The sequence below is a fragment of the Salarias fasciatus genome, chromosome 23, assembly GCF_902148845.1.
Source record: "Salarias fasciatus chromosome 23, fSalaFa1.1, whole genome shotgun sequence".
In the NCBI taxonomy this organism is placed as follows: domain Eukaryota; kingdom Metazoa; phylum Chordata; class Actinopteri; order Blenniiformes; family Blenniidae; genus Salarias; species Salarias fasciatus.
In genome coordinates, this window is record NC_043766.1 from 36169888 (window position 1) to 36192059 (window position 22172).

General features: G+C 44.8%; 2 protein-coding genes and 1 pseudogene across 2 annotated transcripts in view; all 3 read left to right on the top strand.

Annotated features, from left to right (window-relative positions):
• LOC115382176 (NACHT, LRR and PYD domains-containing protein 3-like) overlaps positions 1-22172 on the top strand; it is a 1518151-nt gene that overhangs the window by 320436 nt on the left and 1175543 nt on the right. The window lies entirely within an intron of this gene.
• LOC115382198 (NACHT, LRR and PYD domains-containing protein 3-like) overlaps positions 1-22172 on the top strand; it is a gene marked incomplete at its 3' end in the record, with an annotated part of 406576 nt that overhangs the window by 273367 nt on the left and 111037 nt on the right. The gene's annotated exons all lie outside the window — the stretch shown is intronic.
• LOC115382173 (NLR family CARD domain-containing protein 3-like) overlaps positions 1-22172 on the top strand; it is a 61434-nt pseudogene that overhangs the window by 23218 nt on the left and 16044 nt on the right.

A 22172-nucleotide genomic window follows, 5' to 3' on the forward strand; every position in this document is an offset into this window, starting at 1 on the left:
AATCTTTAAACTGCCATGACTTTCTTAAATTCTTTAATGATAAAATCATAACCATTAGAGGTAAAATCAGTGAAGCGCTTTCCTCAGATCAAGCTCAGGGAATCCAGCCACTGCCTCCACCTGAAATACCTGAAATACTAGATAGTTTCTCATTAGTAAATGGGGCTGAGATTACTTCAATTGTAATGTCTTCTAAAACCTCAACCTGTCTCCTAGATCCAATTCCAACTAAGCTTTTCAAAGATATCCTTCCAGTTATCTTAAATACGATCATAACTATAATAAATACCTCTCTAGAAAATGGCTATGTGCCACAGTCATTTAAATTCGCAGTAATCAAACCACTGCTGAAAAAACCTAATCTCGATCCTGATATTCTAGCTAACTACAGACCGATATCAAATCTGCCTTTTATTTCAAAAGTCCTGGAAAAAGTTGTGGTTAAACAGCTTTACCGCCACCTACAGGACAATAGTTTATTTGAGAAATTTCAGTCAGGATATAGAGCTTATCACAGCACTGAGACTGCGTTAGTTAAAGTCACTAATGACTTGCTATTGGCGGCTGACGCAGGTCTAGTCTCAATCCTGGTTCTCCTAGACCTCAGTGCAGCTTTTGATACAATCGACCACAATATTCTCCTGCAGAGGTTAGAATGTGAGGTTGGCATCAGAGGAAAAGCCCTCTGCTGGTTCAAATCCTATTTATCTAATAGGTACCAATTTGTTCACGTTAACCAACAGTCCTCACCGTGCTCCCAGGTCAGTTATGGGGTTCCTCAAGGGTCCGTGCTCGGGCCAATTTTATTTCTGTTATATATGCTTCCTTTAGGGAACATAATTAGAAGTCACGATATCAATTTTCATTGCTATGCAGATGACACACAACTGTATTTATCTATGAAACCTGATCAAACTAATCAAATAGACAGACTCAGTGACTGTATCAGAGAAATTAAAACCTGGATGACTACGAACTATCTCCGTCTGAATCCTGGCAAAACAGAGGTCATTATACTAGGCCCCCATAAACTGAGAGAGTGTCTATCCAAACAGATTATTACCTTAGATAACGTCAGTGTATCCTCCTCCTCTACTGTGAGGAACCTCGGGGTCTTATTTGATCAGGATATCTCATTTAAAGCACACATCAACCTGGCTTGTAAAACAGCATATTTCCACTTGCGCAACATAGCTAAAATAAGAAACATTTTACCTAGAAGCGATGCAGAAAAACTCATCCATGCATTTGTTTCTGCGAGATTGGACTACTGCAACTCCCTTCTCGCAGCCTGCCCAAAAAGTGTATTAAAAAACTTTCAGTTGGTTCAAAATGCAGCCGCCAGATTATTAACTGGAACTAGAAGACGTGAACACATTACTCCCGTTCTAAAATCTCTTCACTGGCTTCCAGTCGAGTTTAGAGTTAGATTTAAAATCCTTCTCCTCACTTACAAAATCCTAAATGGGATGGCTCCAACCTATCTCCAAGATGCTTTAACGCCTTATCAACCAATCAGAGCACTTCGCTCTCAAAATGCAGGGTTACTGGTGACTCCTAGAGTCTCTAAATGGACACTAGGTGGAAGAGCCTTTAGCTATCAGGCACCATTTTTATGGAACCAGCTTCCAAGTGGTGTCAAAGAGGCAGACACAGTCTCCACATTTAAGGTTAGGCTCAAGACGTTTCTCTTCGATGCAGCCTATGATCAGGTCAGCTAGGGATTCTAAACTAAACTAAACTAAACTAAACTAAACTAAACTAAACTAAACTAAACTAAACTAAACTAAAACAAACCAAACCAAACTAAAGTAAACCAAACTAAACTAAACTAAACTAAAACAAACCAAACCAAACTACAGTAAACCAAACTAAACTAAACTAAACTAAACTAAACTAAACTAAAACAAACCAAACCAAACTAAAGTAAACCAAACCAAACTACAGTAAACCAAACTAAACTAAACTAAACTAAACTAAACTAAATTAAATTAAATTAAACTAAACCAAACCAAACCAAATTACACTAAACAAAATTAAACTAAACCAAACTAAATTAAACTAAACTAAACTATACTAACTAAATACTAGTTTAAACAGGTTAAGTATCCACAAAGCTGCCCCAGGAGCTAGAATGCTGTGGGAAGTACGGTGCACTGAGCCCTGTCCTCCTCTAATGTCTGAATGTTATTCCCTTTAGTCCGTTCATTGCTTTTCACCTGTTGTCCCCCCCTTCGAGGGGGAGTCTTCTCCAGTTTCAGTTGCTGACTCCACTATTACGAAGGCCTATGAACAAGCTCCGTCCGGACCGGGAGGACACCCCTGTCGGTCCTGCCCGTGGACTGGCTTCGGTTCTACTGCTGGGATCCGTGGTTCTTGTGCTGGACCGTCCAACGGACTGTCCTCAACATAGTCCTAGGCTTTACTTCTTATTGTCTCATGCTAGCTGTTGCCAAAGCTGTCCGTCCCTGGGAGAGGGATCCCTCCATACTGTGGTTCTCCCCAAGATTTCTTCTTTTCCCACTGGGTTTTTGGAGTTTTTTCTTGCCGGATGTGAGGGTCGAAGGCGGTGGTTGCTTCGTTCTGTCTCGTTACTGTAAATATTGACATATTACCATTATGCTTATTCACTGTTTTTACTTTTACCGACAAATGTAACATCTTGAAGCCCTCTGAGGCAACTGTTGTTGTGATACTGGGCTATACAAAAATAAATTGATTGATTGATTGATCAGAACAGTGCTGACAGAGGGAGTGGCTGGCATTGGGAAAACAGTCCTGACACAGAAGTTCACTCTGGATTGGGCTGAAGACAAAGACAACCAGGACATCCACTTCATATTTCCATTCACGTTTAGAGAGCTGAATGTGATGAAGAAGAATTTCAGCTTGGTGGGACTTGTTCATCACTTCTTCACTGAAACCAAAGATGCAGGAATCAGCAGCTTTGAAGAATTCCAGGTGGTCTTCATCTTTGATGGTCTGGATGAGTGTCGATTCCCTCTGGACTTTGATCTCACTGAGTTCATCACTGATGTTACAGAATCCACCTCAGTGGATGTTCTGCTGATAAACCTCATCAGGGGGAAACTGCTTCCCTCTGCTCGCCTCTGGATCACCACACGACCTGCAGCAGCCAATCAGATCCCTGCTGACTGTGTGGACAGGGTGACAGAGGTCCGAGGGTTCACTGACCCCCAGAAGGAGGAGTACTTCAGGAGGAGGTTCAGAGAGGAGGAGCAGGCCAGCAGGATCATCTCCCACATCAAGACCTCCCGAAGCCTCCACATCATGTGCCACAACCCAGTCTTCTGCTGGATCACTGCTACAGTTCTGGAGAAGGTGTTGAAGAGCAGAGAGGGAGGAGAGCTGCCCAAGACCCTGACTCAGATGTACATCCACCACCTGGTGGTCCAGGCCAAAGTCAAGAAGGTCAAGTATGATGGAGGAGCTGCCACAGATCCACACTGGAGTCCAGAGAGCAGGGAGATGATAGAGTATCTGGGAAAACTGGCTTTTGATCAGCTGCAGAAAGGAAAGGGGATATTCAATCCATCTGACCTGACAGAGTGTGGCATCGATGTCAAAGCAGCCTCAAAGTACTCTGGAATGTTCACCCAGGTCCTTAAAGAAGAGAGTGGCCTGTACCAGGACACAGTGTTCTGCTTCATCCATTTGAGCATTCAGGAGTTTCTGGCTGCTCTTCATGTCCATCAGACCTTCATCAACTCTGGAATCAACCTGCTGGAAGAGAAACAAACAACCATTCAACAATCTCCACAGCAGCCTCAGCTCCACCATCTCCATCAGAGAGCAGTGGACGAGGCCTTGAAGAGTCCAAATGGACACCTGGACTTGTTCCTCCGCTTCCTCTTGGGTCTTTCACTGGAGACCAATCAGAGTCTACTTCGAGGTCTACTGACACAGACAGGAAGTAGCTCACAGACCAATCAGGAAACAGTCCAGTACATCAAGAAGAAACTGAGTGAGGGTCTGTCTTCAGAGAGAAGCATCAATCTGTTCCACTGTCTGAATGAACTGAATGATGGTTCTCTGGCGGAGGAGATCCAACAGTTCCTGAGATCAGGAAGTTTCTCCAGATATCTGTCTCCTGCTCAGTGGTCAGCTCTGGTCTTCATCTTACTGTCATCAGAAGAAGATCTGAAGGAGTTTGATCTGAAGAAATACTCTGCTTCAGAGGAGGCTCTTCTGAAGCTGCTGCCAGTGGTCAAAGCTTCCAACAAAGCTCTGTACGTACCTCATGGTCAAATAGTTTTTGAAGATGTAGAATCAAATGTGCATGGTATTGTAATGTGTAATCCACGGAGCACCAGACGTCTCCAGGTCATTCCAAATGGCTTTTTTATTGCACTTCGGCAAAGCAGACAATCAATCAACACAGGGCTACTGTTGTGGCCATCACCCACGCCAAAGTGGGTGAACAAACAACCTATGTACAAAGTCACAATACAAAACAGTGTTGTCGACGCACCACACGCAACCAAGAACAATCCCAAACCCCCAATCCAGACAACACCAAAACAGAGCCGACAACCAACACAGAAAATTACAGAACCATACATACATTTTTTATTTTTTATTTTTTTTTTTCCAAACCATATTAGTGAGCAGACCAGGCCACAAAAATAAAAGGAGGTGTAGGGGAGGAAGGAAATGCAAGGACACCACAAACCCTTTTTTTTTTTTGAATATAGCTAGTCGTAACTAGTAGTAAACTACGGGCGTGCATCAAGAGAGGGCTACTACAAATCACCATTAGTCTAACCACCACAAGAAGACAAGGTAACCCAGTATGTGAAGAGTGATTAAAGATCAACGTGATCATGTGAATATGATGGTGACAGTGATGGTGATAGTGATCATGCATATATGACCTCTGACCTCTGAGAAGGCCAGAAGCAGGCCAGAGAGGCCCTCAGAGCCCAGACAGCCGGCGGTCATCACAGAGCCCGGATCCAAGCTGCCCCCCCAGGCAGACGCCCACGCTCTGGTCCAGAAACGGGGCAGAGGAAAGCCCCGGCCGGGGGCCCCGCGGAGCCACGACCGGCAGGAGCCGGTCCACCCCAGGCGCCGGACGCCCGGGGCGGGCAGGGCCGAGAGCCCAAGGCCCAAGAGCCCAGGTCTCAAGAGTCATTAGACTGTCCCCAGCAGCACATGGTTGGCGGGACAGAGCATCAGCTCTGAGAGTGCTGGGTCCCAGCTCTGTGGGCGATTGTGAAGTTGAAAGACTGGAGCTCTTCCAGCCAGCGAGCCGCTTTGCCTTCTGGTTCTCTGACTGCCATCAGCCTGTCCAGGGCAGCATGATCTGTTCTGATTGTGAAGGGTGTGTTACACAGGTAGTATCTGAAATGTCTTATTGCGGCCACCATAGCAAGAAGTTCTCTTCTCGTGACGCAGTATCGACAGTCACTCTTGGTAAGTACTTAACTGAAATATGCCACCACGTTCTCTCCCTCAGGTCCTACCTGTGATAGCACCACCCCCAGTCCAATGTTACTGGCATCAGTATCCAAGACAAATGGCAGGGCTGCATCAGGGGGTGCAAGAACAGGGGCTGTGATCAGTGCTGCGATCAGTGCTGCTCTCAGAGCGTCAAACTCGTTTTGACAGTCCTGTGTCCAATCAAAGACACTGTCTTTTTGAAAAAGGCCGAAGAGGGGTGCAGCAATAGAGGAGAAGCCCCTCACAAACTTCCTGTCGTAGGAGGCTAGCCCCAAAAAACTTTTGAGCTAGGTCTGATCAGTTTGGGGTGGGCCAATCCTTGATGGCATGAGTTTTCTCCTCCAATGTGCTGATGCCCTCTTCTCCCAGCTTGTGACCCAGGAACACCTCTGTCCAACGAAAGTGGTACTTTTCTGGATGCAGCTTCAGTCCTGCATCCGCCACTCGCCTTAACACCAGGTGTAGTGAATCCAGGGCTGCTTCAAAGGAGTTGCCATGGACCAAGAGGTCATCAAGGTACACTATAGGCACTTTTGTCGAGGGATACCCGCCAGCACTTTGTCCATAAGTCTCTCAAATGTGGCTGGGGCATTACAGAGACCAAAACTTAGGACTTTAAATTGCCACAATCCCCTGGCTGTGCAGAAAGCAGTTTTGGGTTTGGACTCTGCAGACAATGGCACCTGCCAGTACCCACTCCCGAGGTCCAGAGATGAGAACCATGAGGACCCAGACACCAGGTCTAAGGATTCATCAATCCTAGGGAGGGGGTAAGAGTCCTTTTTAGTGACTTTAATCAGTGGCCTGTAATCCACACAGAACTGCATCCTGGAACTTTTCTTCTTGGGCACCATGACCACTGCAGAGGCCCCCTGGACTGTCTGAGGGTTCCACTATTCCTGCCCTCAGCATCTCATCTATCTCTCTGTCTGCAGCGTCTTGGTGCACCAGTGGGAGGCGTCGTGGGCGCACTTTCACCGGCTGGGCATCGCCAGTGTAAATCTCGCGCTGCACCAGGTGTGTTTGGCCCACTTCACTGTCATTGAGGGAAAAAATGTCCTTAAACTCAAGCAGCATCTTCCACAAAGTCTCTCTCTGTAGATAGTTCAGTCCCTCACTGCTCTTGGACCAAATGTCCTTAATGCAGAAAGCCTCTGTTGGCTGGTGTTGGGAAAGTTCTGGAGGGTTGCTGTGCATCAACGGGGGCTGGACAGGGGGAAGTTGTGGGTCAGAGCTGTCCACAGTTTGACGGGCACAGGTCAGGGTGGGAACATTGGTTGTTTCGGACAGCCATGTGTGGTCTGGATCTACAGCAGCTACTGTCGTGGCTGGGAGATTTGTGCATGTTGGAGGGGGGGTTAGCTGCACATTGTGCCCTCCAGAGAGAATGAGCAAGCCCCTGCCTAGGTCCAGCGTACCACCAATGGTCCGAAGAAAGTCCAGCCCGAGGATGCATTGGTCTTGGACTTCAGCCACCCACAAAGCAAAAGACACAGAGAGGCTTCCCACAGTGAACAGAAACTCTGCCTGGAGCGGCGTCGTGGCTGCATGTCCCGAAAAGGGGTGAGTGACTGGGGAGGGGTTACTCGAACTGCATGCCTGCTGGTCCCTTCACGCTTGTCGCCATTGCCACTCTCACCACTGGCATGTCATCGCACCTTGCAGCCTCGTTGTTCACCATTTCTCTTTCCACAGCCAGCTCTAGTGCCTCACTGAGAGTGGATGGGTGAGCTAACTGTATCCGTATGTGCAGCTCTTTGGGACTGAGGGCCTGCATGAATTGGTCTCTGACAAGCTCTTTCCTCACTGACGTTGGCATGTCAGCATAGGCTCGGCCACACAAACATTCAATGTCATTCGCAAGAATGCAAAGGGTCTCACCGGGTTGCCTGTGTCTACTGTTGAACTCTGTGTGCAGCAGCACACACTGACTAACTTGTCCAAAGCGCCTCTGAAGAGCTCCAGTCAATGCACCATAATCCATCCGCTCCTCGGGGCTCACCAGCAGGAGGCAGTCGGCCGCTTCATCGGTGAGACACAGAGCCAGCTGCAGCGCTTTATGCTTCTCTGACCAGCCAGCAGCCATGGCTAACAGTTCAAACTGAGCCTTGAAAACCTCCCACGCTGTCTTGCCGGAGAATTTTATGAATCCCGGTGCCTCCGGTCCAAGGGCGCCGCCATCTTTGTTTACATCATGTGACTTGCAACATGCCGTTCTGGACCCATCATGGCCGTGCAGAACATGCAAAGCTTCCTTGCGGCGTCTGGCGTGTCCTGGGGAAAACCCGGCTTCAGCCACAAGCAGCATAGCAGTCTTTCTGACAGTGGATGTCGGTGGGCGCGATTCTGCATCACAGTCTGGCCACTCCATTTTATTCCTGGCGGATATACCTCGTTGCTGTGTGTGTTGTCCGGTTGCTGGCCGCTCACCCTGGTGTCAGCTGCTCGAGCTAGCCTGTAGCATTCACAACCACTTCTGACGCCAGTGTAACGTTGTGCAATCCACAAAGCACCAGACGTCTCCAGGTCGTTCCAAATGGCTTTTTTATTGCACTTAGGCAAAGCAGACAATCAATCAACACAGGGCTACTGTTGCGGCCGTCACTCACGCCAAACTCTGCAACTCTCACTCTCCCCAACAGTCCGTGAACGTAACACAAACAGGCTGGCTTCAGCCACCTATCTAATCTTAGAGTGCCTCCCTCAGGAACTATGGTGCAACTGCACATGTAGCTGACTAATGCTGACTCAAGAGTCATTGCAGTAAAAAAAAATCCATTTTGGGAGAAAAAAAAAAAAGGTTGTGAGTTCAAACCCCATTTAGGACCAGGTGGGCCCTTAGGCAAGATCTTTTCACTGAAAGTTTATACCTCAACAATAAGCACTGCACAGACCAATATACCATACCAGCTCGAGCGTCGTCTGGGTCAATGAGGTTTGCATTGGGTGTTGTGGAACCAGGACACCCTGATGTGAAGTTGGCTATGGGAGCAAAATGGTGAGTATGGATGAGATCAAAAACCATGGCATTGATGGAGTGCTACCATCAGAGCAAACCCAGTGAAAATGTGCAGAGTATGCAGAGAATGTGGGACGAATGGTCGGTCAGAAACCCCACACTGAAACTGAGTAGGAAACAACTACTTGCTCAGTGTTCAAATATCCAAAGAAGAAAATTACTGCCACAGTTAGAGATTGATGGGGCACAGTATGCCTCATCCACGGTACATATATGCCAGGAGTCTGGATCCCAGGTCAGTATGGGGGTGTTTACAGCATCACCCCTAAACGGAAGATTGGGTACCAAGCCCCAATAGAAGAACAACTCAACAGGAGAGCAGCTTACCTGAAAGAGATTATCATGAAGTCCTGGGAACATAACTACATCCTGCTTGCCAAGGCTAAAGAAGAAAGTACCAGAAAGATCTCTACTGGAGGATGTAAATAAAGCACTGCTAAGTATCCCTGCCAGTTTATCAGTCTGAATCTTGAAGTGCAACAGGATCTTGGCTCAATTGTTCACATTCAGGGGTGTACCCTATCTAGACTCTGGAGTCTTCAGTCTGTACTCTCCACAGATGTTTCTGTATACTATGCCCACAACCTGGTTATGGGGTTCCATGTCTGCCTTTTCTGCCAGCATCTTGCACCCTGCTGTGATGTTCTGTACTGTTCCTTGCACAGTCTGAACCTGGGTCTTGACTTGTGTGATACACCTTGGCCTCTATTGATCTTGTATTTTGGGCAATATTGAAAGTATAAAAAAGGAGGGTAAGGATCCTACCAAGCCAACAAAAGATTAACACTGAAGGAAAGCAGAGATAAATGAAAAGAGGAGCTGCAACAACACTCGGCCACAACAACACTCATAGAAAACAAATATGTCATATGGAGAAATAGCCAACTTGGAGCAGGCAATATCAATTTGTACCCAAGGAGGCACAGAACCCTCATCACACAAGCAGTATGAATGTTTTTGGATGTTGGCAGCCCAGTACTATTGTCTGAGGTTAGGTAGAGCAAGGCCACCTGCACAAGAGACCTACGGAGTCTGGCAGTCTTTCAACACCATAGGAAATTGTTTTATCCAGTCCACCAAAAAAGGATTTAGTAAGAAAATTGGGAATATTTTGGAAAAGGTACTCAAATTTTGGGAGGATGGGCATTTGGATCAGATTCACCCGCCCTGCTAGAGACAGTGGTAATATAGACCAGCGATCAAGATCTGTTCTAATGCACTCCAATAAAAATAAAAAGTTTTGTTTCAGCATGTCAAGTAAGAAAGGAGATATAAAATGGAGATATAAAAAAATTGAGATATCTTAAACCAACTTCCACCCATTTAAAAGGTGCAACTGAGTGAGGAACTTCATTCACAAGTAGATTAAGAGGCAACCACTCACTTTTTTGGTAGTTAAGCTTGTAGCATGAAAATGTGCCATACCTGTCCCGCATATCCAAAAGCACTGTGAGCAAATTAAGAGTGTCGGAGATATATAAATGTAAGTAGTCTACACTAGTGCTGTGACATTCACTGAACGAGATGTTTGTTTGAACGGCTCTTTTAAGTGAATGACGAGAGCTGGATCACAGCTGTCTGAGAGCGGTTCCTTTGTGCAAATTGTCCACACATCCTTCACGTGTCTCTTGAGTGTCTCCTGAGTCCCTCCTGAGTCCAGCTGTCACCGCTGCCTTCATGTGAATGACCGAGTTTCAGTTTTCCGCAGCTCGCTCCAGTCACCTGAACACAGCAGCTAACTAGCGGAGGAGTGTCTTGAAACCGGAGCACAGCCGTTGTTTTGGAATCACTGGCTTCTTGTTGCTGCTATCAGCAACAAGGGACGTGAAAGAAACCCTGACACCCAGTCTTCCAAAAAGAAGCCACTGATTCCAAAACGCTGGCTCTGCTCCAGTTTCGAGACACTCCTCCTCCGCTTGTTAGCTGCTGCATTCTATATGTTAAAAACCAGACGAAAAGTGATGTCGGACCTTTTATGAGTCTGATTTCAACATCTGCTGCTAGCAGCAGGAAGTGCTAAAGGAAGTCAGTCAGCAGTTAACAAGGAAACCAGTTAATTTGAAACACCGGATTGACCGCTTTAGCAGAGGTTTTAGCAATGGAACACACACACACACACACACACACACACACACACACACACACACACACACACACACACACACACACACCATAAAATGCTCAGTTAAAGGATACGTAGCAGCATTTTGAAGCTCTTTTCTGGGAACAGCATGCAAGGTCAGCCACAATGTAATGTGTATCAGAAAAAAGCATCTCTTAAATCTGTCATTAAACAAATTAAAGCACCAGATAACAACTCATAACTGACAGTAACCGTGTCAGTTGTCAGAAAGTAAGGGTTGACTCGACACTAATGAGGCTGATGTCTCTAATAGAGTCACGTGACGTTCGTCAGGGAGCCAGTCTTTTGAACGGCTCTTTCAAATGAGGAGCCGGCTCCCTTCAAAGAGCCAGAAATCCCAGCTCTATTCTACACAAAGACACACTTTATGGGCAACCCCTTATCTCGTGATACCTTTAAATCTTTCCTCTGAGCACAGTCATATAGCAAGAGGCTAAATAACAATAGCAAATAAAAGAGACCTGGGGACTTACCAGGATTCAATGATTTCATGGCTTCTTGTGCCTCAGTCAAAGTAATAGGTCCTCCCAGACCTCTTCCTGATTCCCTGTCTATCTTTGGCAATAGTATGTTTTAAAGCATCTTGCGCACACTTGGAAATATATAGGTCTGAATAAAATTTTGCAAATGCCTCATTTATATATTTCGAGGCTGATACATTGAAACATCCAATGATGACGTCTGAATCTTGGATCTATTTTGTACATTCTGCTAACGTCTAGATTTGGTCTTTGGATGACGTACAAATCCTGAACGTCATTATGACGTCAAAAAAAGGTCCAATACGTCAGATGTTTGGTGGGTGCTTTTGTTGTAAATGAGATCATCAGTGAAAGTTGTGATGTTTTGTGTTTTCAAGTAAAAAGACAATGGGAAATTAACTAAAGAAGATCATCAGTGTTTATATTGTTGAGGACATGTTTCCCATTTCCACTGTGGACTCTAAAGCTTTTAAGTATTTCACTTCTCTATGGCCATTGCTTTACAATGTATTCATGTAGTGCATCATGTGTTTGAAAAATAAGTAAAGCAATAAAGCAACTAATCACTTTTGAAAATAATCAGCCAAGTACCAGGATTCTTTTCTTGGAGAAGTGATCACAAATCAGTTACAAACTATTGGTTCCAAGTAACTTTATCAGCACTTCATCAGTACAAACTTTGTAACCACAAACTTGACAAACAAACAGAAATTCTGAAATTATCTAAAAACATTCATTAACATCTGTAAACTATTTTTGAGCCTAAAAACTTTGTCCTTGACAAACACTGATGTGGTTTTCACTTTCATTGTTGCTTCTCCTTCAGGTTGAGCAGCTGTGGTCTGTCAGAAAGAAGCTGTGGAGCTCTGTCCTCAGTTCTCAGCTCTCAGTCCTCCATTCTGACACATCTGGACCTGAGTAACAACGACCTGCAGGATTCAGGAGTGAAGTTGCTCTCAGCTGCAGTGGAGGATCCAAATTGCACACTGAAGAGTCTCAGGTTCTAACATAATCATTAGATTTTATTCACCGCTCTCTATTGTCCTCCTCACATCTGTAGAATATCTGAATGGAATACTACAGAATTGTATATTTTCTCTACTATTATCCAGGAAGTAAAACCACAAAATAAAGTTTCCAGTGTGACTTCAGCTGGAGAGTCACAGCTTTACATTCTCCACTCAGTGGCCCTCATTTAACAAAGGAACGAATGGCAGCACACGGGCATACGGCCATATGAAGGACAGGGTCAGCATTCATCAATATGCTCGTGATCGTATGGAAAGATGAAATCTCATGACAGGTCTGACATCATGTACACAAGTTTGAGTCAGTGCGGATTTGCGGTGCAACACAGCAAAAGCTGGTGGAACATTAAAATAATTATTAATTAAACCTCAAACAAGTCATAACGCACAAGCAGCACATATTCAGTGCAGATTCAAAAGTAAAAGAATAAAAAATAAAATCATGCCCTTACAGAATATCTGATAAAATTTCCCCTTGTGGGATTAAGGAAGGATTTTCAATTTCAATAACCCCGCTGGTCCACCCTGCCAGTTTTAACAGCTAGTGTACAAAGACGCACACATATTCCTGCGGAGCTGGCGCTTCAGACTGCTGAGGGGCAGGTGTCTTTGTCTTGACACAGTGCGGGAGCGTTGCTGTTTAGCTCCGAAAAGATCTGTGACAATTATTTGGCCTGTGCAGTTTTACACAATATTACATTGGCCGATGGATTGACTTTTGATTTGCCGGTGTAACGAGAGGAACTGATGAACCAGGGAACCAGCAAAGCCTCCACTGGGGCTGAATGGAGGAGACAGGGCCTGAAGAACCGCTACTGAAATGTAAATACACTTTGTAGCAGAACTCGGATCGACGAGGCGTGAGAGCAGATGTGTAAGGTTTTTCTTTATTGCCATCGAGATGCACCCCTTATGGCACCGTAAAACTGTTTTAAAAGCATATATATATATATATATATATATATATATATATATATATATATATATATATATATATACAAACAAAAAATTAACTTTTTAAATAAACATTCCACAGTGCAATCGGATCCTTATAACAAACTTTTCACAATCATCTAAATTCACCAATGTACCTCACTGCGCTCTCCAAGGAATGCAAACTAGTCCGATTAAAGCCGCCAGCAGCAGTGGCTGCCTGACAGCTGTGTAAAAACGTTTTTAATATTAGAGTTAAATTAATGAACCTTTAATCTGTTCAGACCTCAGCCGGTGTCCGTTCGTACAGGCGACGCTGTTCACTGCTGCCGTGATCCTCCTCCAGGCAGTGTCTTTCTATTCTCCTTTAATGCCAGTTTTTAGTCTTCCAAAGAGCTCCTCCTGATTTACCTCCACCTCAGACCTGAGAGGATCAATTTCCAGCTCAGAAAAGTTTTCTTTTTTTTGCCAAGATTTTTTCTGTGTTTGACCTCAGTGGGCAGGGCTTCTGAACCATGAATATTTCAGAGCGTAACATGTTAATGAAGATTGATTTCAGCTGGTGCATTTATCAACACCTGATCATTTGCACAAACATCAGTGAGGATAGAAAATTGTGTAAATATCCCATGAGCCCTGTTGTACAATGAGGCCACCTCTCAGATTTGCACTTGTTTCAAAGAGGGATTGATAAATGAGGGCCAGTGTGTTTGGGATGCTCCAAGTCAGAGATGTAGAACTGAGTCCATGACAAACATTGATGTGGTTTTCATTGTTGCTTCTTCTTCAGGTTGAGCAGCTGTGGTCTGTCAGAGAGAAGCTGTGGAGCTCTGTCCTCACTTCTCAGCTCTCAGTCCTCCAGTCTGACACATCTGGACCTGAGTAACAACGACCTGCAGGATTCAGGAGTGAAGCATCTGTCTCTTGGACTGGAGAGTCCTCACTGTAAACTGGAAGCTCTCAGGTCAGGATCCAGCTGCTGCTTGATCATGTGGAGGATCTTCCTTCTTCCTTCTTGACTTGATGCAGCCATGTTTGTGTCTCCAGTCTGTCAGGGTGTCTGGTCTCAGAGGAAGGCTGTGCTTCTCTGGTCTCAGCTGTGAGATCCAAGTCTTCAAAACTGAAAGAGCTGGACCTGAGCTACAACCATCCAGGAGACTCAGGAGTGAAGGAGCTGTCAGCGGCAGTGGAGGATCCACACTGCTCACTGGAGACTCTCAGGTATGGACACACAACAGGAGCTCCTCATGGGGATTGAGATGTTCTTCAAAATATCCCCAGTTGATGATCAAACAGGATTTATCAGGAGGATATTTTTGAACTCATGGGAGAATGATATTGTTGAACAGTATACCTCACAGATGTGACGTTGGCTTCTTACTCTGTCAGATGAGGAAAAAGAGGTTTGATAGAGAGTTGAGTGAGGCTTGAGTGATAAGCTGAAAAGATTTGAATTAGGAGAACAGTTTATCAAAAAAATGTCCATGATTCACTAGATTAGTGGCATGTATTTTCCCCTTTTCCCACTCTGGAGATGCAGATGAAATGTTGCTTTTCCTTTCAAATCCTGAGGTCTCAGTCTGGGACACTCTCTCAGTTAACCTTTTAAAGTACAGACAATTTCCGCCCAAAATTTCTGCTGAACATGTATAGAAAGTAAATTGAATACTGTTCTTGGACTGTTTGGAAAACATGCATGGTTGGGGTCTCATTTGAAAGCTGACAACCTGTATTTCCACCCAGTGCAGAATTACTAATTCTTACTCAGAATTGTAATTGTTGTATCGGTCTGTCATGGTGAAGAAAGAGTTGAGCCAAAAGGCGAAGCTCTCGATTTACTGGTCAATCCACATGCCTGCCCTCACCTATGGTCATGAGCTTTGGGTCATGACCGAAAGGACAAGATCCCGGATACAAGCGGCTGAAATGAGTTTCCTTCGTAGGGTGGCTGGGCGCTCCCTTAGAGATAGGGTGAGGAGCTCAGTCAACAGGGAGGAGCTTGGAGTAGAGCCGCTACTCCTCCACATCGAGAGGAACCAGCTGAGGTGGCTCGGACATCTGTTTAGGATGCCTCCTGGACGCCTCCCTAGGGAGGTGTTCCGGGCATGTCCCACTGGGAGGAGACCCCGGGGAAAACCCACAACACGCTGGAGAGACTATGTCTCTCGGCTGGCCTGGGAACACCTCGGGATCCTCCCAGAGGAGCTGGAGGAAGTGTCTGGGGACAGGGAAGTCTGGGCATCCCTGCTGAGACTGCTGCCCCCGCGACCCGGCCCCGGTTAAGCGGTTGAAAATGGATGGATGGATAGTCAGAATTACTATAGATGCTACTGGCACAGATTTATTTATGTTGCAACACACTGAATTCATTTGGTGCAATATCTGGCAAAAAAACAAAGCTAAAACCATGCTCCTGGAGAATTAAAGTACCAGGGTGTTCTGGTTTGGTAATTAATATTAAATGACTAATGTATGGCTTAATTTATCACTTTCGGGCTCAGGGGAGCCATCTTCTCCTAGTGATGTCACTATGGGTTAACAGAGCAATTTCACGGGTATGGGAGGGGCTGCCTCTCTGAGCAGCAGAACAACGAGGAAAGCTCAAACACACAGGCACAAAGGAAAAAAATGCTTTGGGGGTGTTTTTGCTGAGTACATAACTATATAACAAGGTTAAAACATACAAAAAGTGAATTTTGCATGATACAGTCCCGCGAGCGGAGGCCTCTGGTCTGTGGCCTAGTCTTTTTGTGAAGCAGACAAAAGAGTCATCAAAATATGCTTCCGGTCATTTATGAGTCCCCAATACAGTGTCAACACACATTTATACTATATACTCAATCTGCTGTGTAACTGTACTGCTGTTGTGAGGAGCAGTATTGTATGTTCAGGTAGGCCATACACAGTATCTTTTCAAGAGTTCGGAGTTCATTCATTCATCAGTGACAGAAGGAAACATGCAGTCTCCAATAAATCCTCCATACAGGCTGAAGATATTATTGCCTCCATCAGATTCTACTGATTTCAGCCTGGTGAGGCTGTAGTTCTCAGCAGCAGGTTACTGACAGGAAAAAACTTTCTACTACATTATATGTCAAAGTGAAAGATTTATGGCCCCCCAATAAACCCCTCCCCTCACCATTTGTCCACCATTTGCCCAGCGTTTGTGTCCCCCCCCCCCCCCCCCCCCCCCCCCCCCCCAACTTCCTTCCTTCTGAGGTCTTTTGAAGTTTTTACGACGGGTTAGGTGTTGACACATCTGAAGGGATGAGTAGGAGCAAGACAGACGGTTAGAGGGGGTTGAATTTAAATTGTACTTAGAGATGGCGGAGAAACGTGTTATGAAGAGGTTATATTACAAGCCGAGTCATCCTGGTAGTTTCGGTGGGGTAGAGCTGCTTCATAAAGCGGTTCAAGATGAGACGGGAAAGAAAGTTAGGGTGGAAGATGTGAAAGACTTTTCATCATCTCAAGACACCTATACTCTGCATAAACCGGCTAGGATACATTTTCCAAGGAACAGAGTTTTTGTTACAAGACCTCTAAAACAATTTCAGGCAGACCTTTGCAATATGCGGGCGTTAGCCGATGAAAATGATGGGTATAGTTATTTACTCACGGTCATCGATGTTTTTTCCAAATTAGCATACGTGCGAGCTTTGAGAAAGTAGACCGCGAAAGGAAAAAAAAAAAGAAAAAAAAATAAGACTCAGATCAAAGACTAGAGACTTGGAGCAAAGACTAAAGACTTGGATCATAGACTAGAGACTTGGAGCAAAGACTAAAGACTTGGATCATAGACTAGAGACTCGGATCAAAGACTAAAGACTTGGATCAAAGACAAGAGACTTGGATGAAAGACTAGAGACTTGGATGAAAGACTAGAGACTCGGATCAAAGACTAAAGACTTGGATTAAAAGAAGAAGAAGAAAAAAAAAACGAGAAAGAAGACCGCGGCTGAGGTGGTGTCTGCCTTCGAATCCGTCTTTCGCGAGAGCCAGACGCCTGAAAAATCTGATGCGGGAAGAGAATTTTTCAACAAAAGTTTTGAGATTCTGATGAGGAAACACAACATCATACATTTTGTTACAGCCAGTGATCTAAAAGCCTGCGTGGTTGAAAGATTTAACCGAACGTTAAAGACCAGAATGTGGAGATATTTCACTGCTAAGAACACTAGACGATATGTGGAAGTCCTGCCAGACTTAGTAAAAAGGTATACCTTACCACAGCAGTATAAAAATGCGCCCGGTTGATGTGACAATTTGTACGGTACGCCTACACCACGAGACAAAAGAAAAAAAAAAAGACAGGATTTAAGGTAGGCGATGTTGTCAGAATATCCAAGTTGCAAGGAGTCTTCGATAAAAAATACGAACAGAGTTTCACAGATGAAGTATTTACGGTGTCAGAATGCATTCCGCGTACTCCGACGGTATATAAACTCAAAGATTACGACGGCGAAGTGATCGAAGGTTCATTCTATGAGCTTCAGAAAGTGGATATGGCTGGAGAAAGGACATATCACGTAGAAGAAATTCTGAATAAACGTACCGTAAGAGGGGAAAAGCAGGTCTTGGTGCGGTGGAAAAACCGGCCTGAAAAATTCAACAGCTGGGTGAAGGCCGCAGATTTAAAAGATATATAAAAACCTCACCCGCTTACACAGACCATCATTCCATCATGTACGGTTCGAGGGATGAGGGGTTTTACATCACTCTACCCTCCAACGCCAGCTTGGAAGTTTTCAAAGATAATAAGAGCGACAGTTTCCGTGTAGATTTAGCGTAACACATTGACTTAATAGAAGAATGGGAGGTTGCTTTAACAGAGATTTCCAATCCACATACATGGTATAACGTACCTCAAGAAAAGGCTTACTTTGACTGGAGGCAGAAGCCTCGAGAACCTGGGACAGAGAGCAAAGTTTCTCGTCATTATTTTCAGGGAGGACATTTCAACACCGTACACCCATTCAAGCTGGAGCGGGAAGCCCAATTTAAACAAGTGAATGCTGATATTGTTCCCGTATTTAATCACAACCTGAAGAAATTTGATTTCCCGGCGAGTGGTAAAATCCACGTATGTTTCTACCCACCTCTGTCCTACATGATCGGACTCAAAGCCAGAGAATGGTTCAATTTTGAGGAGAAGACAGCACCCTATCCCATAGATTTAAAGGCGGGTTTTTATCATCTTTACTGTTATAGCGATGTGGTTTGCCCGCAGCTGGTAGGGGATGTTTACGCTCCGCTTTTGAGAAGCGTTGAGATCCAGGGTACATTCGGAGAGTTTGTCACACAGCACTTCAACCCAGCCTATTATTTACCAGTGGCCAAGCAGCATATTGAAAATATCGAGGTACAGATAAAAACGGATCAAAACAAACCAGCAAACTTCAGCTTTGATAAATCTATTGTTACGCTTCACTTTAGACCCGCTACCCAAAAACCAGTCTATATAACTCTTCAACCCGCAAAGATATCGCTCAGTACCAGACATCCTATGAGGGTAACTGTTCGTTGTGAGGTGTTGCTCCGATTTTTTTGATTATAAAACTGTATCACGGGGAAAAAAAAAAAAAAAAAAATGACACGGCTATACTCTAAACCTGACATTTACAGGTTTGTGAATTATTTTGAAAATCAGGTGGGAGGAGATTTACTAGGATTTAATGGAGCCCCTATGATGTACGGTAGAGGGATAGGGTCAATGTTTTCAAAATTATTTCATTTTGTTACACCTCTGTTCAAGAGAGGATTCGCCATTGTGAGGCCTCATTTAAAATCGGCGGCTAAAAACTTCGCTTCTGATGTTGTCGGACACGTCGTGAGATGCGTGACTCGGAACCAGGAACCGGACTCATGCTTCTCGCACGCAGACCTGGAAAACGACCGTCGGGGCGTCGTTTAGCAACGTGTAAAAAGCAGAAAACAAAAGGGAGCAAGAAATCAGTGCAGAGAAGAGCTCCAAAGAGAAGGAGGTCCGACGACATATTCTCCTAACCATGGCTCTTTTGCATACAAAATCACAAGAATGCACCATGTCAGAGCTGGACTTATTTGGTGCTCCGGCTACACAGTTTTCTATCGAGCAGAGTCAGTATCTGGAGGTTATGCCAATATCTGCACTGACAGACGGTGGTCCCATTGAATTTTTTATCCCCGGCGATGGGGATTTGGATCTCGCCAACACCATCCTTCATCTACGATTGCAGATTGTTAACGGGGACGGGACGAATCTGGCTCGGGATGCGGGTGTCGGGGTGATTAACGACCTCATCAACACCATCTTCTCACAGGTGGATGTGACCCTGGGTGACAGACTCATTTCTCAATCCAGCGCTACTCATCCGTACAGAGCCATCATCGAAACCCTGCTGAACTTTTCAGACGCATCTCTGAAAAGCCAGTTCACAGCAGGTTACCTTTTACAAAGATACTTCCAGGGCTATGAATTCTATCAACATTGGTGCTGATAGCCCCAACAGAGGCCTGGTCGAGAAGGCAAAATTTAGTGCAGCTTCTAGCGAGTTTCACGTGATGGGCCCTCTACACGCCGACATTTTTTTTTTTGCGAACGGTTGTTATTAAACAGCGTAGACATGCGGATCAAGCTGACCAGAGGCAGTGATGCATTCTGTTTAATGGCTCCGAACAATTCTGATTTCAAATTAAAAATACTGGGCGCCTCTCTGTTTGTGAAAAAGGTCACAGTCTCCCCAGCAGTGCGTCTGGGACATGCAGCGGCCCTGATGAAAGGTAACGCGCTCTACCCGATATCCAGAATCAATGTGAAAACTTACTCGATTCCACAAAACTCGAGAGTATGCAATCAGGAGAATCTTTTCCTGGGGGCGATGCCTAAATACGTGGTTCTAGGGTTGGTCAACCATAACGCATTTACTGGGCGGAGGGACATGTACCCGTTCGATTTTCAACACTGCGATGTCGAATATCTAGCTCTCTGTCAGGATGGGAGACAGATCCCTTCGAAAGCTTTCCAGCCACAATTTGACCAAAGCATTTCGGTCAGAGAGTTTTACAATCTGTACACCGCCACCGGGAGACACCTGAAAGATTTACCTCTGTGCATCGACAGGGACGATTTTGAAAACGGCTATAGCTTATTTGTTTTTAATCTAAACCCTGACGAGGACGTGGAAGCTCTGAACCCCATTTCAAGCGGGACTTTAAGACTGGAGATGAGATTCAGGGTCCCCTTACCGCATACAGAGACTCTGGTGGTTTACGCAGCGTACGATACTATCCTCGAGATCAATTCGAAACGACAGGTGCTGGTGGATTATTACTGAATAAAAGGATGAACACGGCTGAACTGGAAATACTCATGAACCATCTGCTGGGTGACACGTTCTGCGGTGTCTGGGCTTCAGATGAATTACAGAACCATCCCCCGTCAAAGCTACCAGCGTATTATATCGTAAACACCCACCCTCACTATCTACCCGTTGAACACTGGTTAGCAATCATGCTGGAAAAAGGAGGGGTTTCCACCTATTTCGACTCCTTCGGATTAAGTCCTGACAACCATTATTATCCGAAAAGCATCCTTCGTTTTCTGGAAAATTATGGTGGGACGAGAAACATCATTTATCACACCCGTCAACTCCAACACGAGCTGTCTACCATCTGCGGGCATCACTGTGTCTTTTACCTGTGTCATAGAGCCAGTGGTTTGTCTTACAAACAAGTGCTAGCTCGCTACACAAACAGTGTGATACATAATGATGTTTTGGTGAGAAAGTTTGTTATGAAATTTCAACGATGCATCACTGCTTCTCCTTCTTCTCCACATCAACTCGCATGTACGTTACAAATGTTTAGAGATTGTTATAAAATATGAATTGTATTGCTTTGCTTTTGTGAAAAAAAAATCAGACTCTGTATCTCATTCATTTTACTTTATTCACGTCAATAAAATTCTAAAAGACAAAAAAAAAAAAAAAAACCCAAAGAAAACTCTGGTAATGGTGTTATTTAAATCACGGTGTGAAGTTGATCCATGGAATATTTCTCTTCTTAGACTTTTTCTTCTTCTTCTTTCTCATCTCGGTACTCGGTGAGGATTGTGAAGACAGCATGTCATCATAGTCTGTATGCGTTTGGTTTTTGAGAACTCTAATTTGCTCACGAGCGAAAGGGTTAGACACCGCACTCTCAGAGACATTCAGCTCAGATAATGTCTCAAGAAACAGCTTCCACCCTCTTGGCTGTGACTTTGGGGGTTTCTTATACGCAGCTGTTTTCACCATATCAATCACATGAGAACCCTTTCACGATTTACCTCGATAGATAAACTCTCCTCTGGAACTCCAGCCGCTGTCGGTCTCCGATAACTTATTTAAAACATACTCTGCATTTTTGTGATCACGGGTAAGTAGGTTTGTTAATATCTCCTGCATTCCCTCTTGCTTCTCCTCCTCCTCCTCTTCTGATCTTTTCAGCTCATTAGCTTGTCTGTCAGATCCCTCCTCAGGAGGCAGTGTTAGAGTCAGAGAATGGAGTTCATTTTCTCCCTGTCTGACCAGGTTAAGGTAACGCTGCAACAGAGTGTTGTACTTTTTAATTTTTTGATAGGCGCTAAGTCCTCTTTCTTGTAATATTTGCCTCATTTTGAAATCCAAGTCTTGTTCGGCATTCTGCCGCATGCTGCTGCTGCTGCTGGTGGAAGATGCATGTGCATCAGACGCGTTTGAAGCTGTGTGAGTCAGGCGGTTTAGTTGATGAGGTGACACGAGATACATTTTCTGCATTTTCAATTGCGTTTATTGATCAAGCCTCCTATCAAGTTTCCCAGGAGAGGAATGGCTGTAGTTAGTAGAGGTAGAAGAAAACCACCCGTTTGCAAAACGCTGCGTTTCCGCTTTAGACTGATCTTTCTATCAGCCAGCTGTCTCAGCAAGTTTTTATGTCTCTGGAGTTTTTTAAATTGACAGCGAGAGAGAGGAATGTTCCCTTTTAACAGATTGAGAGCGATTTCGGCCAGTCCTTTAAAATATCCTTCCGCTTCTTAGGTGTGGCATAATACAGAGCTTTCAGAAAGGGAGTGTTATTTTTTAATCACGCCGACATGTCGTCTT